Here is a 16411-nt window from a genome sequence, read left to right as displayed (position 1 = left end):
GAAACCACTGTTTAGGGCCTTCTCAGGAGCATGTTCCCCAGTTGTAACAGGACCATGCCCCAACAGTAGCCGTGACACCTCCTGGTAGCTATATGGCTCCTGCCCCAAGGTACCCTTCTTCTTTCTCTCTCCTGCCATGCCTTGATGGACTTATTTTTCTGTTGTAGAAGGGATTCTGCCACAGGGTCCCTGAGTGAGCCTCCAATCTTATAATATCCTTCTAATTCAGAGTGGTGGGTGCAGAAAGTATTATATGTTAGGAGCATAGCTCAGAACTTCTCACATCTACCTTCAGGCAGATTTAGGGGGTAGTAAGTGCAGTGATTAAGCTCCAGAATGATAACTGGTTAACAGACACTTCAGTATCCTGACATCTGACAAGTAAACTGAATGAGATTCAGGATAATAATTAAAGCAGAGTGAAGCTGGAGGAAACTTCTCTGAAACATACCCCTAAGAGAGGGAGGTCTGGGGCTGGGGTATTATCTCAAGGTAGGTATCTTACACTGCTTTTAGTAGAGGAAGCTTTTAGCAGAGGAGGGGATGCTGGAGTCCTATGCAGTTCTACCCCTGGCTCAAATCTGTGCTTGAAGGAGAATGAGAAAGCCTAGTTAGTTCCCTGGTTGTTCCCCAGCTCTGTCAAATGCTTTCCTTTCTCCAAAGTTCCAGATGTTTCCTATAAAACCCACTGTCTGTAGGGCTCCCCATAAATCTCATAATGCTTTCTTTTCCCAGACAGCATTGTGTAATATACAATATAGTAAATTCCTGGATCTTTAATAAGACATAAGTACATAAATATGTGTGCCTAAATGTCTGTGGAAACCTACTCTTGCAGATGTGAAATAGAGAAATGGGAGAAGGAAAAGGAATAGCTAACACAGGCCAGGGTAATGCAGTGGCAACTCACAAGCATTGTAGAATTTGTCAAAGATACCTTGTTCCCTGGATTGGGATATCCAAGAGAAAATCCTTTTGTCCCAAATTCTGTTCCAGTTTACTACATCAATAAAGAGTGGACTGCAACCCTGAAAATCATTCTCTGTTATTATTTTTATTTCATTCAAATAAATATATTTTGAATGACTATAAAACACAAGGCACCTTATGGTCCTTTTCACCCCCATATTTTAAATGTCATCTGTAAGTACTTTAGCTGTTAACACTAAACCCAGCTGTTATGCCTCACACTCAGGTTATAAATATTATTATTGTATTCTAGTAATTTCTGTAAACCTGGGCTGAGGTTGAAGCCCATCAGGCAATGTACATAGTGAGAGGTAGACCTTTCTCCTCAAGGAATTTACAGTCTAAACAGATAAGTCATCAAAGAATGAGAAGAGACAGTTACAAAGAGGTGAAGTGACTCACCCAAGCTTGCTCAGAAGTCACTTGCAGACCTAGGTGTAGAATAACATAGTGTTGATTCTATTTGGAAGTGCATTCTATGTGGATTACTAGAAGTCTGCAGCCCATCATGGAGTTAGAGCATATCAGCTGCTGCACAGGCTGGGGCAGCAGCGGCTCCCCACCTTCTTGTGAAACCCTCTCCTAGTGAACATTTGTCTATGTCCTGGTTTGCATTGGCACTGGTGGAACAAGTGGGACCAGTAGACTAGATACTTTTATTTCTTTTGAATCCTCAGAAAGATGTTTTATGAAAGATAAAATCATAATGTAGTTTATGCAAGAACTCTGCTTGCCCCAAAGGTTTCCTGATTAAAAAGAGTAAGGTTCCTTCCTGGGTGTTGACATTTATCAGATTTGGTATCACTGTGGATTGTTCTGCTACTTTAGTCAACAACAATATTCATATCGGCAAATTTACACATGGCATGTTTGTGTAATATGAAAAAATATTATTTAGCTCTCCCAACAGCCAGAAGATCCCTCTTGGTGATGCCCTTACAGCGCAGAAAGAAGTCAGCATATAAATGAAAGATGTCTTCCAATTGTTAAATGTTGTCTCCATCCTGTTTTCCATTGCTTTTCTTGAACAGAAGTTACAGTTTATACTCAAGTAAAGCTCCTACTGAAGTCTTTATAAGGACTGCAAACTGAAGTCCACAATAAAGACCATAGACAATGTTTTGCCCAAGTACTTAGGTCTTATACAGCACTAATGATGTAATCTCACACGTATATCTCCTACATTCTTCATATATAATTGCTTTTATCCTTGGGATCACGACACAAAGCTGCATTATGATTTCTATGGAGACCGTTTTATGTTAGAAAATTCGGGGTATCTTTCATAAGTTACTTAAAATCTGTGATTCTGGTTATCAGAGATATTTACTTGGTCAAAGGATATTCAAATATGGAAAAAATAAGCATGTATAAATATATGCCTCCCATACCTGTAAACTTGTTCCCATATCATTATACATGAAACCAGATTCCCTTCTGAATTAAAGCACTCTGCTGGAAGGTGAAGTAATTCCCAAAAGGCTATGGAATTATTACACTGCTCACTGGTAGAAATATAGGCCATTAAATTAATCTTTCCATAAGTTTATTAAGGGCTGGGTTCTGCAGATGTTTTAAGCACATCAGTAGTTGGTTTCCAGTCAGTGGGGGTATTCACATGAGTAACTTGCATACATACTAAAGTGTTTTGGAGGCCCATGCTCTATGGTATATTAAAAATGTTGTTTTGTTTGACACTGCTTGCAAAATACAGTACTTTTACATATCCTGATTTAAAGGTGACCTGCAAAAGGAAAAAATGTGATGTGCCTTTTTGCTTCTTTCCTTTGGGCAAAATAATATGTGGAAGCATTTTGTTGGAGTATTCAATGTTTATTTATCTCCCCCCCTCCTTTTAATATAAAAAATTATCAGATCCTATTGATTTTTTAAAGACTGAAGTGATTAGAAAACTAGTGAAATGATCAGAGATGAGCAAAAAGCTTGCTTTTGTTAACACCTATATGAGTCTGTGACTAAACAGTATTTCAGAAAAAGGAGCTTTATGTTAAAATGTCCAACTATCACTCAGTCAATTAAGGCATAAAAGTACCTCTATACATCCTCTAAGAACCACCCCAAGTTCTGCAAAATCAGAAGAAACCAGAGTAGACATTCAAAACATTACAGGTGATGATGCAAAAATAGACACATGTGAGGTAAGGGAACCTTTGAGAGAAAAAAATGTCAGGGTTTAAGACAATTAACTTTTTAAGTAAACCTTAAAAACTTCATCTTCTCAAATATAGGGAGAACACAGGTAACTGTTAAAATTAGAAGATTTTAAATCTGCAGGTCTAGAAAACTTCCATTCAGGAGTCTTACAAGATCTGGTTTAGGAGCCATGTGAAATGTTATTTTCAGTAAGTCTTAGAACACTGTGGAAGTTCTAGATGACTGGAAGAGAGTTAAAGTTGTACAAATATTTTAAAAAGGAAACAGAACAGCTGAGGTAATTATAAGCCTGTCAGCTTGATATCAATCCTAGGTTAAGTAATAGGATGGAAGATTCTGGCCTTAGTTAATAAAGAATTCAAGAAGGATAATATTATTAATGCCAGTCAACAGGGAGTTAGGGAAAAAATGTCTTGCCCAAGTAACTTAATATATTTTTGATAATATTACAAGTTTGAGTGATAAAGAACAGAGAGTTAATATAATATATTTAGATAGCTATGAAGCATGACATGGTACCAAAAAGTACTTTGAATGAGAACTAAAACAATATACAAATCAATGTGGTGCAGGTTAAGTGCATTAAAAAATAAATTAAATGAGGAATCACTAGTGATGGCCTGTATTTCTAGGGAGTCCCTCAGGTATCAATTCTTGGCCATAGTCTATTTAATATTTTAATAGTGACCTGGAAGAGAGCATAAAATAATTACCAATAAGAGTTTACCAATGACACAAGGAATGGAGGATGGGTAAAAAACAGAGGGAAAGTCTTGGATACAAGAGTTCTGGATCACTGGGTGGGCTGCTCACAAACAAACACTAAGGAGTAAATCCTTTTTCACTTTATGGCCTTAAGTGGCATCTACACAGCTGTGTAGCTGTAGTTTTGCGCACTTATGCAGAGTTTGTGATTGAGCTCTGGTTGTGCAAATTCAGACAACTCTGGTGCACAGCTGCATGGCAAAATAGGATCCCCCAGATACGTGTATAAAGCCTGGTAAGTCCCAATTTGTAGCTGCCCAACACCCATAACTAACACTTATTAGTCAGCCTTTTATTACTCAGTGATCAGGGCATCTGCTAAGGGAGCTGGAGAACCAAGTTCTAGGCCCACCTCACCCACAGGGTGTTTGTATCTCCTGCCTCCCATCACAGTGGTCTAACCACTGAATCCTTCTGTAACCCTCCTCTTGAAGGTGGCGCGTAGGCAACCAAGAGAGGGAGATAAGTGGGGCTAGGAGGCAGAGGAGAAGCCAGAGTGTGTGTGATTCAGTGAGATACACGTGGCCCCGGATAGGTGGGGTCCTTGGGTTCTAAGCTAAGGCAGAGAGATTGCCAGTGCTGCACATCAGTTTTATCTAATGAGTATCAAATGCAAGGTACAATGGGCCAACTTCAAGAGGAAGGTTGGAAAGGCCCCTGGATAATTTCTAGTTTTATGGTCTTATGGATACAACACCCTGAAAATGTTGAGTGAAGGAGTTCTGGGGGGTCCTTCTCCCAGAGTGAGGTGAGTACTCTTCACTCTTCACTCTTAAGTTAGACTATTAGACTACATCTTACTCTTCCACTTTATTTCTGGCCTTCCACCTGCAGGGTGATTCTATTTTTGCCACAGGATGTGATAGTATTTAGCCCTAAGTGTTTATATTCATATTATGTAAAGTCACACACTAGAAACAAATAATATAGGCCACACTTATAGAAAAGAGGTATTTATCTTGAGAAGGGGTGACTCCAAAAATGGTTTAGAGATCCTAGTAGATAGCCAGGTGAATGTGAGCTCCCATTGCAATGTTCTGGACCAAAAGGTACGTGAAATACTTGGATGTATGAATAAAGAAATATCAAGCAGGAGTTAGGAGCTTATATTAACTCTGCATAAGGCTCTTAGGCAACTGCTTCTAGACCAATATGTCCAAGACAAATACCCACAGTTCAAGAAAGATAATGATAAATTGGAGAGTGTTCAGAGAAAGATCACAAGAATGATTTAAAATGGGAAGTCTGCCCAGTGCAAAACTTCAGGGGCTAAATCTAGTGAATTTATCAAAGAAGCAATTGAAGGGCTATTTAATCACAGTTCGTAAGTGCATACATGGAAAACAGAAAGTTTATGAGAAGGTTCTTCAATCAGTAGATAAAGGAACAGCAATAACCAATGGGTGGAAATTGAAGCTAGGCTAATCCAGACTAAAAACAAGGTGCAGATTTTTGCCACCACTGGCAATTAAGTACTGGAACAGTTTGCCAAAATCTAAGGTTGATTCTACATTACTGAGAACTTCAAAATCAAAATTGAATGCGTTTTCTTAATTTCATGGTCTAGCTCAAGTTAGAGTTAATACAGCTTGGTACACAGGAGGCATTCTTGTTTTGTCAAAGGAAGTCCAAATATATCAAGAGTGGTGAATCAGTGTATCTTCCTATCTACCTTAACTTTGGTCAAAACCAGTGGTATGCAACATTTTGAAGCCGCAGCCTTGAACAACCATTCTTAGGTCTAATCCAGCTGCTGCTGCTGCTACCACCACCTTCCCCTACAGCCACTTCTCCCCAGGTTGTCTAAAATGCAGAGATTGAACTGATAAGGAAATGAACAGACATTTGATTCAGGAAATGCAGCCCCATGCATGCAGTGGCTCAAGCCAGAAGCCAGGGGGTGCTAGAACATGCCTGCCAGCCACCACCAAAGGGAAGAGAGCCCTGCAAGTCTGCTGCAGCTTGCTGCTGCAGCGCCCCTCCCCCTCCCCTGGGTAAGAGGCAAAGAGCGGAAATGCAGTGGGAGAGAAGCAGCGCCCCAGGGCACACTTTGTCTCTGCCCACCCATGCATACTCCCTGTGACCTTTCTAAGTACCCCTAGGGGTATGCTTATTCCCGGTTGACAACTCCTGCACTAGGGGCTCAGAAGGAAGGTCCATTCTTCCGAATCTGAGGTACAGTACAGACTCCAGGGCTAGGGATGGACATTCAAAAAACCAGAGCCTGAAATGATTCAATTATTTCAGGTTAGTCTAACCTGGCTAGGCTAAATCACAGACATCCCAAACATGCAGGCACATGCCTGCAGTGGCTCAGGCCTGAAGCCGGGGGGCACTAGACCAACCCTCCATTCCCTTCCGCAGTGTTGAACTGAAGGGGGCATGACCAGGCCCTGGCAGGATGGCCTTGTTAGGGAGGGGTTCCCCCCCTACTCCGACCAGCCCAGCAGGGAATTAATGACACAGTGTTTATCACACCTAACTCAGTGTTTATCACCCCTTTAAGAAAACAGCAGAGGGATATGACCAGCTACCTGTTGATTCTGCCTGTGTCCCGTCTGCTACAGCAGGGACCATAGCCAGCATGTGGTCTTCTAGCTAATACACAGACATCTCTCAGCAAGGTAGAGGGGAGTGGAGAATTCTTGCTTATCAGGGTGTGATGAGGACGGGGAGGGAAGTAGCCTGCAGTGTCTGCCGGAGCTCCAGCCAGGGAGCAGAGGGGAGGGACCAGCTCTGTTGTGGAGCAGAGAGCCCCACCCAGCCCAGAGAGTATGCCAGGATGCTGGGGGAGTCTAGTTTAACTTAAAACAGGAAGGGGTCTGGGACAGACATTGCATAAACCAGTTTGACCCAAATCAGTTAAGTCTAATATTACATACAACCAGGTTTATCTCAAACCAGTTTTAGCCATTTTCAAACTCATTTATGTGCACTGAATGTCTTTCAGCTTGCAAGATTGGCCCCTACAGCTGGGAGGAGAGTCCATTGTAGCACATGATAGATGCAGCCCCTACAAAAATAAGTTGCTTCCTTTTTAAGTCCTTCCTTACTGCTCACCTCATATTCATAATAGGATGATCAGTGGAACCAAAGATGTGGCTGTTACTTTAAAGGATAAATTAGTTTGACTCTTAACTCAATAATTAAAACTGTTGTAGCTATAAACCTGCAGGGATAATGTACTATTATTATAGTCATTTGTTTCAATTAAATGCTTACTGATTTTACAATAGCAACTGGGCACCTGTGTGAGATGTCTTGTTCAGAGTAATAGCTATCTCAAATTCCAGCAGAAATTTGTCACTGCACTAGAGCATTTTACATATACCATGAAAGTTTATTAGGAGCAGTTGCACATCAGGAAGAGGAGTGGTGGCAACTGGGGAAATACATATATATATTATCAGCTTCTCTCTGTCTTTCTAAAGTAAATCATCTTGAAATATCTCAGCTATGGTGACGTGTTTACATTTAAACTTCAGTACAGAAAAAGCCTGCTGGAAAAACAAAGCTTCAGAGCTGTTCAGTGAATTTCTCTCCCTGGTTGATTGTGATTGCAATGGCTTGTTCCCAGAAATAAGCCTAAGGAGACATAATCTACAACAGAGTTGGGGATTGTCAGAGGATCCCTCGAATAATCTGCTGTTGAAATAGTCACTCTTCCCTCACGGTGATATAGTTTTTAGTTAGCCACAGACATAGAAATGTATACCTTTGTGGAGAATATTTGAAAATATAAGAATTTGCCTTTTGAGACAAGCTGCAGGAATTCGTCATAGAATACCTGTCAAGTTGGAGTTTTCTCCTTACCTACTAGTATGTATGTTGCTTTTCGTGGAGGTTGGTTAAGGATAGACAACTTGTCTGCTTTGATATCTGTGGCTCATCTCATCTTCCATCACCTTTAAGTGTTTACACAGCAATTTTTTATCAGGTACACAGGGCTTGTTAAAGCTAGGGAAAATCATCTGTGTGAAGTCAGGGTTAGCTAACACCTTTTTGCAAACTGTAGTTTTGCCTCTTTTTGCTTAGCAAAATTAGAATCTCTTGGAAGGCAAACTTCTCTCCAGTGTTCTGTGTGTGGAGCCTTCATTGACATGAAACTAGTGGCTGTACATGAAGAAGAGGTAAAATATACTATAGAGATTATTTGGAGGAAAAGTGGTTTGTGAGGAGGATGTTACCTTCTGTATGGTATATATAGGGATCTGACTTCCAACCACCAAAGCATGATTGTATCTGAGGTACAAAATGACAGCAGTTATAACAACACAAGTCACATACACATCAGTTTAGGGGCAGAAAGAAAATGCCATAAAGAAAGAAACAGGGACCATAATGGGGTAACTGTCAGGGCCAGGCACCAGGCTGGCCTACCTCCCTGTCTAGGCAATCTGCCTTCCTACACTCACCTGCCACACCTTGATGTAAACAATAAATTGTTTATTTTTAAAACAAGAGGCTGCCCATTTTAAAGCCCAATGCCAAGGGTGTATTACAGAGCTCCAAACTTGCCCTTATACCATGTTCCAAGCCTCGCAGATGGCACCCAAATGTTCTGCTACTCCCCTGGCCCTTTTCTGGGCCTCTCTGGCCTCTGGCTTAAAATAGGCCTCAAGTATCCGCAGATGTGCATGGGCCTTTAACTCATGCCCCTCACTGAGGCCTCTCCTCCAACTATCCTGGTCAGCTTCTGTGTAGCCCTTCTTCAGGACCTACTCTACACTGCTGCCAGGTGCGGTTAGTCTACTCAGCACCTGTGTAGCCCTTCAGACCATCTTAGGCCCTATGCTACACGGCTGCCAGGTCCCTACAACTCTGCCCTTTCACTGGGGCCTCTCCTCAGGCATCTGATGACTTACAGGTTTAAACCACTAACAGCCTATGGCTGTTCAAGCATCTGTCCACTTACCCGAACCCTACCTCAGGTCCCATGCAGTGGGCCTGGGACCCTGTGCTTTTCTGTTGGGGTGTGCTCCCCTAGCCTTTCCCCTCCATGAGGTAACCCATAAGGCAGTGGGGGCTGAACTTTCTGGCATCCCATACTCTCCCTTCACTGGGGAGGCACAGGTGTGGCTTTTCCTGGAAGCTGCTGTGCCAAAAACTCCCCCATCACACCATCCAGCCAGGTGTAGTTTTAGGTCATGCCCAGGACCAGGAACTGCCTGCCATCCCCATAGTTCCTACCCTGTCCTCTGGGTGTTTTGGAGCAGTAGCTCCAACTGGGCAAAGTTCTGCCTCTGGCTGCTTGCAGCAACTGCTGCTGGCTTTCCTGCTCAACCCTGGTCTTATGGCTAGCAGCTGAGCCCTCTTCCCCAGTCAGGTAGTCTCCTGCTGGCCATGTGACTCCTGACTATGGAATGCTGTGACTTGCAGGCTGCCCCTGCTGCCTGCTCAGGCCGTTTGAGTGGCAGGCACCACAACAGGACTTTTAGATAGAACAAAATTACCAAGGGAAAATTCAGCCAGTGCTTGGGCTATCACCTTGAGTCTTGCAAAACAAGGCCAGAAGTGGTAAAACAACTGAGTTATGCTGTTCACTGTGAAAGAATTCTTGATCCCACTCTCTGTAGTGTGATGCTGCTTAGAATAAGAAAATACTGTCTATTTGGACCGATTAGGTAGTGCTGAACTGCTTTACTGCAGGAAAGAGCTGCCTTTTACCCATGAATTTTCTGGAAGTTAACATAAAACTACATTTGATACATTTAAAAACATTATCTTTACTGCCATTTTCCAATTCCCAAATCAGAATCTTTACTGCTTCTAATGGTGTTTTGCCACTCATGCTGCAGAAACAGATTACCATTTTCCCTGTAAATAAAGAGTTTAGAGCATGTGTGACTTGTCAACCTATTTTTCTTTCCTTTAAGAGGATTAACAGAACATTTATATGCCTGATATGCATATTCATTAAAAAAAACCTGAACTACTGTGAAAAAGGAGGCTGTCTTTGAGTTAGCACAGCCTTTGGGACTCTGTTAAGTAAGATGCACTTAATTACTTTAGCAACTACTACATCACATTTTACTCATATTTCCTCTGAGATGCATAACATCTTATAAGCAGAGGCAGCAAATGTGTCCTTTGGAGACTAAAATTTTGCATTTCCATAGTGCTTTGCTATTAGGATGCCAATGCCCTTAATAAATATAAAGGGCCAATTTCTCCCCTCAGATACTCACACAGAGATTCTATGTAAATCGTTGCAAACTACGTGCACACTTTGGAGGCAGAATTTAAAGTATTGCCTTCATTTTGTACAGATCTAGGATTAGTACCTAACTACCTTATGACCCAAATCTGTGCTTTGTTTTACTCACTACTACACTATCTTCTCACCTTTCCATTTTTAACATCTTAGTGATGATTATTTAATTATGAATGTATTTGCAGATGGCTCCGTAGCAGCAGTCTGTGCCTCATAGTGCATACATGCATAGACCCTGCCCCAGTGAGCCTACGATGTAGATTGCATTCAACATGACAAGAAGCATGGAGGAGATTACACCAGGGAAATGAGAGAGGCTTACTCAAGAGAAGGTGAAGAGACACTTCCTGTGGCAAGACAGCCGTTGTCTTTGTCATCTTGTTTTATTTTTGGTTTGTTCTTGTATCTGTATTTGTCATTTATTTAGGCTAGAAGCAAGTTAGGCTATTTTAGGCAGGTGGACCATTTTTTGAAGAGATTAGAAAGGCTGGAGCCTCAGAATCCTGTCCCTGAGCCTTTCCTGAGTAAAGACTTCTTTACTCGCCAAATGTGGCCAGTGGATATTATTGATAAAACACCAGCTGTTAGAAAGTGCCTGGAGACCATCAAAATCATTCCTGTCCTCTAATAAAAATATCAGCAATTGTGATAAACAGAAATAAAAGTAGGTCAAGGAAAATGAAGGGAAACGGGCATGCAGGGGCAGTTTCAGGACTCATTTTAAAAACTATTTTTATAAGAAGGAAATCAATGTGAGTGACAGATAGCAGATCAGATCCTGCAGACATGAATAGCCCACAGCATTTAGTACAACTGATCACTGGGTACAAGAGTGCTGACACTGCATACCCATGTAATTCAGGGCCTAGTTATAAGTGGGAACTCTCCGTTATTAATGTAGTCAATAAGGAGATTAGAAACAAGAATGTTGCCTTCTGTGTTCATTATTGTTATTCAGATAATTACTTTAGTGAGTTGTTGAAGATTGAGAGAGAAAGAAGGAAGGAGTGAAGTAGTGAGGAAATGAAAGTAAAGGAAAGAGAAAAGAAGGTAAGTGGGAAAAGGAATGTCTTGAGAAAAAAAGTACGCAAATACTCCTGTGCTGAATAGTAGAAGCTCCTGGAAACAAGAGAAATCCTTTAAATGCTTATTACCCAGAAGGGTCTTCCTGTCTTTGATTAGGACTAAGGAAACCTTCTCTGCTTTTCCATGATTCTGTGACTTTCACCTCCCATTACTGAAACACTTTCTACTTGAGCAGCTCCAGATAGTGTCCCCAGCCTCAGAGGTATTAGAAGTATTTGGCCCTTGGCCTCCATTGCTCATCTTTGACTAGGTGCTAGTTAAAATGTTTTAATTCTGCAGATGTTGGGAGACATTTAAATAAGCTGCCTCTTGCTGTTTTACTGCAATAGTTGATGTTACCATCTACATCTGAGATCTCTGAGCTGGGTGGCAGGACATGTTCTGTTGATAACCCACCTGTCTGTCCCTCCTTTTCCCATTTTTGGGCTCTATTCCTTCTTTTCTGTGCTCTAGGATTATTTCAAAATACATGTATGCTTGTTTTCACATAATTCAAATATGACCCAACACAGTGACCTGCGGGCAGTAGTTCTTTTCAATTGCCAGTTATCCACCACTCTAAACTATGAAACTGGAGTCCTGTCTTCTTGGAAGGGGATACATACATGGTTTGGAACAAATGGTTGCTGCTTGGCAAGACTGCAAATGAGAGTGAGCTGTTTTAAATTTTATTATTTTTAAATTTCATTTAATTTCTTCCCTTCTATGTGAGTCAATTTTCACTCATGTAAAATGGGTAATAATGAAGCTTTCTTCTGGGAGTTAGGAGGGTTAATTAGTCCTGCAAGACAGTTTGAGACAGCAGGACTTCTGATCCTCTGTTCATTGTATATATGGACTGCTCAAGGAGAATGTTATGTGGCGTGGGTTGTAGCGCTATCAACATGATATGCAGTGCTCTCTCCTTTTCAAGTGGTGCAGCCATAGGCGGTGGAAGACTGGGGTTGGAGGGGGGGGCATAGCCTCCCGCAAAACTAATTTTGCAATGGCTGGTGACAGCAGCAGTACCATAGCACCACTCAGCATACTGCCAGGCCAGCACCCCATACGTGTTTAGCTCCACACAGCTGAGGAAGAATAGGCTAACCATGCAGAGCACCATGGAAGTTGTAGTTATGCTGACAGATGCATTCAACCTACCCAAATAATATTTTCTCCTTCCATCTGTGGGTGCAGCTGGTTCAGTTTATCAGTTTTCCAACACCTACCGGTGGTCAGGAATTAGGTGGGAGGTTGACTGAAGTCTAATTGGAACAAAGCAGGTTAAGGAGAAGTCTGGAGGCTAAGACAGGGAATGTGCCTATTCCCTTCAAGTAGAAGCTCACTCAACCCTTGTCATGGAGGCTCACAGTTTTTGGTGTACTCCTAGAATCCCAGTTGCTCCTAGAATTCCATGGCATTTGGTAATAAAATTCATGCTCAAGTGTTTGAAAGACAATGAGAAGGTGGAGCTGTTGCCATGTCCATTCTGACTGCTGAATAGGCTCTCTGAGCACCTGATCCAAAGTCCATTGCAGTCAATTGGAGTCTTTCCATTGACTTCAGTGGGCATGGGCTCAGGCCTTAACTTATTCCTACAAATTTTCATAAAAATGTGCAGGATGTGCCCCATAGCCAGGATTACACTCTGAGGCTTGTTCTGCTCTGATGCATAAATAATACACACTTTAAAGAAAAAGTGTATGATTACATAGTTAATGGATAAATGGAGCCGGTGTGGTCTATTGACCATATAATAAGAGTTTTAAAAAAAATGTCTTAATACAGCATTTACCCAGGAGACTGACAAGACTGTAAATGAGAATGAGCTGTTTTAAATTTTAGGATTTTTTAAACCTCATTTCATAGCCTTCCTATTTATAAAAACTCCCATCTTGTAAACTTTTCTTCATTTAAATTTAAAATGAGGACAATGAATTATTCTTTTCCTTAGCAGCTAGCAGATCATCTTAAATATGAAAGGTCTGGATTAAACTGACAAAAATCAAGACATATTTACCATTTTCTCCTTCACAGTTTGCAAGTGAACTCACTGCTCATGAGCCAGACAGGGACCATACAAGCTCCTCATCTAGCTTCCCCACTCAACCTCTCTCTTTCCTGTGTCACTGAATTATTATTCCCAGCCTGTCCTACCCCTCTGCAGGGAAAGCTAACACACCCCATGTTGATATCTGTAGTAATCTCTGCTACTCTTTTCTAGGATTGCTACCCCTTTCTGTCAGTGTGTTTGCAACACAATCCTGATCTAGAGTTAGTTTTTTGTAGGTTTTCCATCCAGAATGAACTATCATGATTTTCTGTGCAACACTGGTGAGAGAACTTCTCCCTGTTACCTCTCTATTGAGATCAGTAACTTGTATTTTGCTAAAGCCTTCTTTGTAAAAAGGCAGTCAGGCATAGTTTGAAGAATCCACCACTTCCCTGAGTAGTCTGTCCAGTAGTCTAATCCTCCAACTGTCAGAATGGTAAAACAAAAGACCATATGACAGACAGTCTGTATTCAGGTGGTCCAAGGCTAGGACCTCAATTCATCAGGTACTTAAGGACATGCCTAATTTTAGAGTCAATAGAACCATTCATATGCTTACAGTGAAGCACATATTTAAATAACTTGCTGAATTGGGCCCTACTTCTGAACCTTTGTAAACAGATACTGCCTGCCATAAGGTATTTTGTTTGATACACACAGAGTGCATCTATATGAGACGCTGACTGTGCAGTAGCCAAAAACTACTGTGCAGTAACGCATCACAGGACAGATAGTGCTAATACACTTTTGCACAGTATTATTAGGCTACTGTGCAAGTAGCATCACCTAAAAGACATTCACTGGCACTACTGTGCAGAAACTCTGGTTACTGAGCATTTATTTAGTACTTATTGATACAAGTGCTAAATTAATTCACAGTAACAACCGTGCAGTAGCATCTTGTGTGAACACACCCACAGGAACCTACATCATTCCCAATCACCTCTTTTGTATTTGTGGCCTGAGATAGCCTTTGAGATTAGTTCGCCAAAGCAACCTGCTGTTCGCAAACTCTTTCATAATGTTGACCACATTTCTATGCACAAGATTTCTCAGTTATACCTCCCCTCCCATTTATGATTGTTCACCATTCCTGTGGTGAACTGCAGCAGTCACTTGAATAGAGAAACTCTAACAGACAAGTTTTTGATGCATTTGTAAGTGTCTCTTTATGCCACTTTAGCCTTTGGAAACAAGGATGGGCTTGTGACCAGTCAACTTCTAAGAAGCCCTGGTCAGAGTTAAGGACATCTAAAATGACCAGAGTTAAGGACATCTAAAATGACCAAGATTCAGATAGCTCCTTACAGGTTGATAGCAAAGGCCGGTTTCATCAGTGTTTCTCCTTTTATATATTTGAATTTTTCATAGCTGTGTGAGCCAAATACACTGATTCAGCTTGACCTTGAAGGGTATGAATCACAGTCATCCTAAATCAAACTCTTGTTATTTCAGTGCAGAACATAGTTCCTGCATTCAGGTTAAAACCCAGCATTTAGTAATTAGTACGGAAACAGGGTGCTCTGGCAAAATCTATTCCCCACCCTCTGGCCTCCTACACATGTACGAATCTGAATGTAAGAGCAGAGTGTGCTGTCTAGCATTGTGGTAAAGCTCCCAATTCCTGGCCCATGGCAGTAAATCTGCTTCTACATTGAGATTTTTTTTTTTTACTGAAGCCTACTGAGTCCTAACAGATCTTCCCTCTATTTCTAACTTTATCTGCTATTAATGGAGTTGGCAGGTCTCCCCTGTTAATGGGAGATTGCACCTCCATGGGCTTATTGGAAATGAAGATTGTTAATAAATAAAGCCCTGGGTCTTTAAACTCATGTTAACATTAATCAGATTAATATAAAAATAAAAAGTCTGGAAAATGTTAAGGACAGTGTTTGATTTCCCTCCTGCTGGCTTCTTCTATAGCAGAATCATATCATACAGAAGTAGTTGGCTTAACTCTGCCTCTGAAGTTAGTCAGGGAACTCTGATACGCTGATACCAACAATGACATGTGGATAGGCCTCATTTGTAGGGCAAAAATGTACCTTTTAGATCTGTTTGCAAGAAGGAGAAATGGACAAAGAACTTCCCTATGAACCTTGGCTGGATTTTCTCTGGTAAAGGCAGCACAGATTTAAGTTGATTAGTCTTTTCTTGGCACATCTGAAGCCACTGTTATTTGGGTAACAGTGAATTTTGACTTGACTACCTCATTCACCTAAGTAGTTCTCATTCATATGGGTAGCCCAGCTGAATGAGATATGACTGCTTGTATGTGCACAGATCCCTGATGTGTTTGTAGAATCAGGGCTATAGTGATGTTGAACACTTGGGTCCCCTATCTCTCATATTTGGAGAGCTGGATGCATTCCAATATCTTTTCAAAATCAGGGCTTAAGAATACCCCAGTGAAGTGGTACTGGGTTTATTGAAGAAGAATTATACAAACTGGCATTCTTTTTCCAGAAACACCAACATTGTTTAGTAGCTGGTAGTACAGTGAGGGCTTCTGTGCCTAGCTGGTTCAAGCTGTCTTTGCACAATGCAGGATACTCCTTTCCAGCCCTAGCCAGTTTAAGATTGATTTACACCATGGACCTTGATGCTTTATGTCCTTTAAAATATTTTATTCTAAAGTATCAGTAGAGGTTCTCATTATCCATATACATCTCATTGTTTTTTTAATCATCCAAGGACTCACTGGAGTCAATGCCCGTGTGTAGAAGAAACAGGAGCTCTAAACTGAAGCAGTGAGTTTTTTAAAATACCGCTACAATTTAAGGCAAAGTAAACCCCTGTGTCATGTACACCCATCTCTTACCTGTGTCTCCAGCAGCAAGGTGGGGAGGGTGAGCTGCTGGTGGGCAGAGTGGTCCCTGGGCTGCAGGGGGGAGGGGATAGGGGAGGAACCGGTGCTTCCCTCTGAGGCAGTGGTAGCCCCCACCCCCAGGCAGCACCCACCCACAGGTACCAGGTCAGGCAGTCCCAAGGAACACTGCAGCCATGGAGGAGAGGGACGGGTCCCCACACAGCTCATGCAGGCAGGCAGGCCGTGGGAGAGACACCGGGGAAGAAGGGACTCGCCGTCGCTGGACATGTCAAAACATTTGGAGACGCCGGTCAGCAATGATCAAGGCACAACAATGCCTGTGCTCTGCTGGGGGGACTCC

General features: G+C 41.7%; 1 protein-coding gene across 1 annotated transcript in view; it reads left to right on the top strand.

Moving 5' to 3' along the window:
• Window positions 1–6440: 6440 nt before the first annotated feature.
• Window positions 6441–16411, top strand: part of TOX2 (TOX high mobility group box family member 2) — a 105268-nt gene continuing 95297 nt past the window's right edge. The window contains exons 1-2 of the mRNA XM_019513114.1: window positions 6441–6445; window positions 13000–13002. The gene's annotated coding sequence lies outside the window, so the exon portion shown is untranslated. The remainder of the gene's footprint in view (window positions 6446–12999; window positions 13003–16411) is intronic.

The sequence above is a fragment of the Gavialis gangeticus genome, unplaced genomic scaffold, assembly GCF_001723915.1.
Source record: "Gavialis gangeticus isolate Ggan-Ray unplaced genomic scaffold, GavGan_comp1, whole genome shotgun sequence".
Taxonomy (NCBI): domain Eukaryota; kingdom Metazoa; phylum Chordata; order Crocodylia; family Gavialidae; genus Gavialis; species Gavialis gangeticus.
Note: the sequence above shows the minus strand (reverse complement) of the source record. Positions and strands in the feature narration are given on the sequence as shown.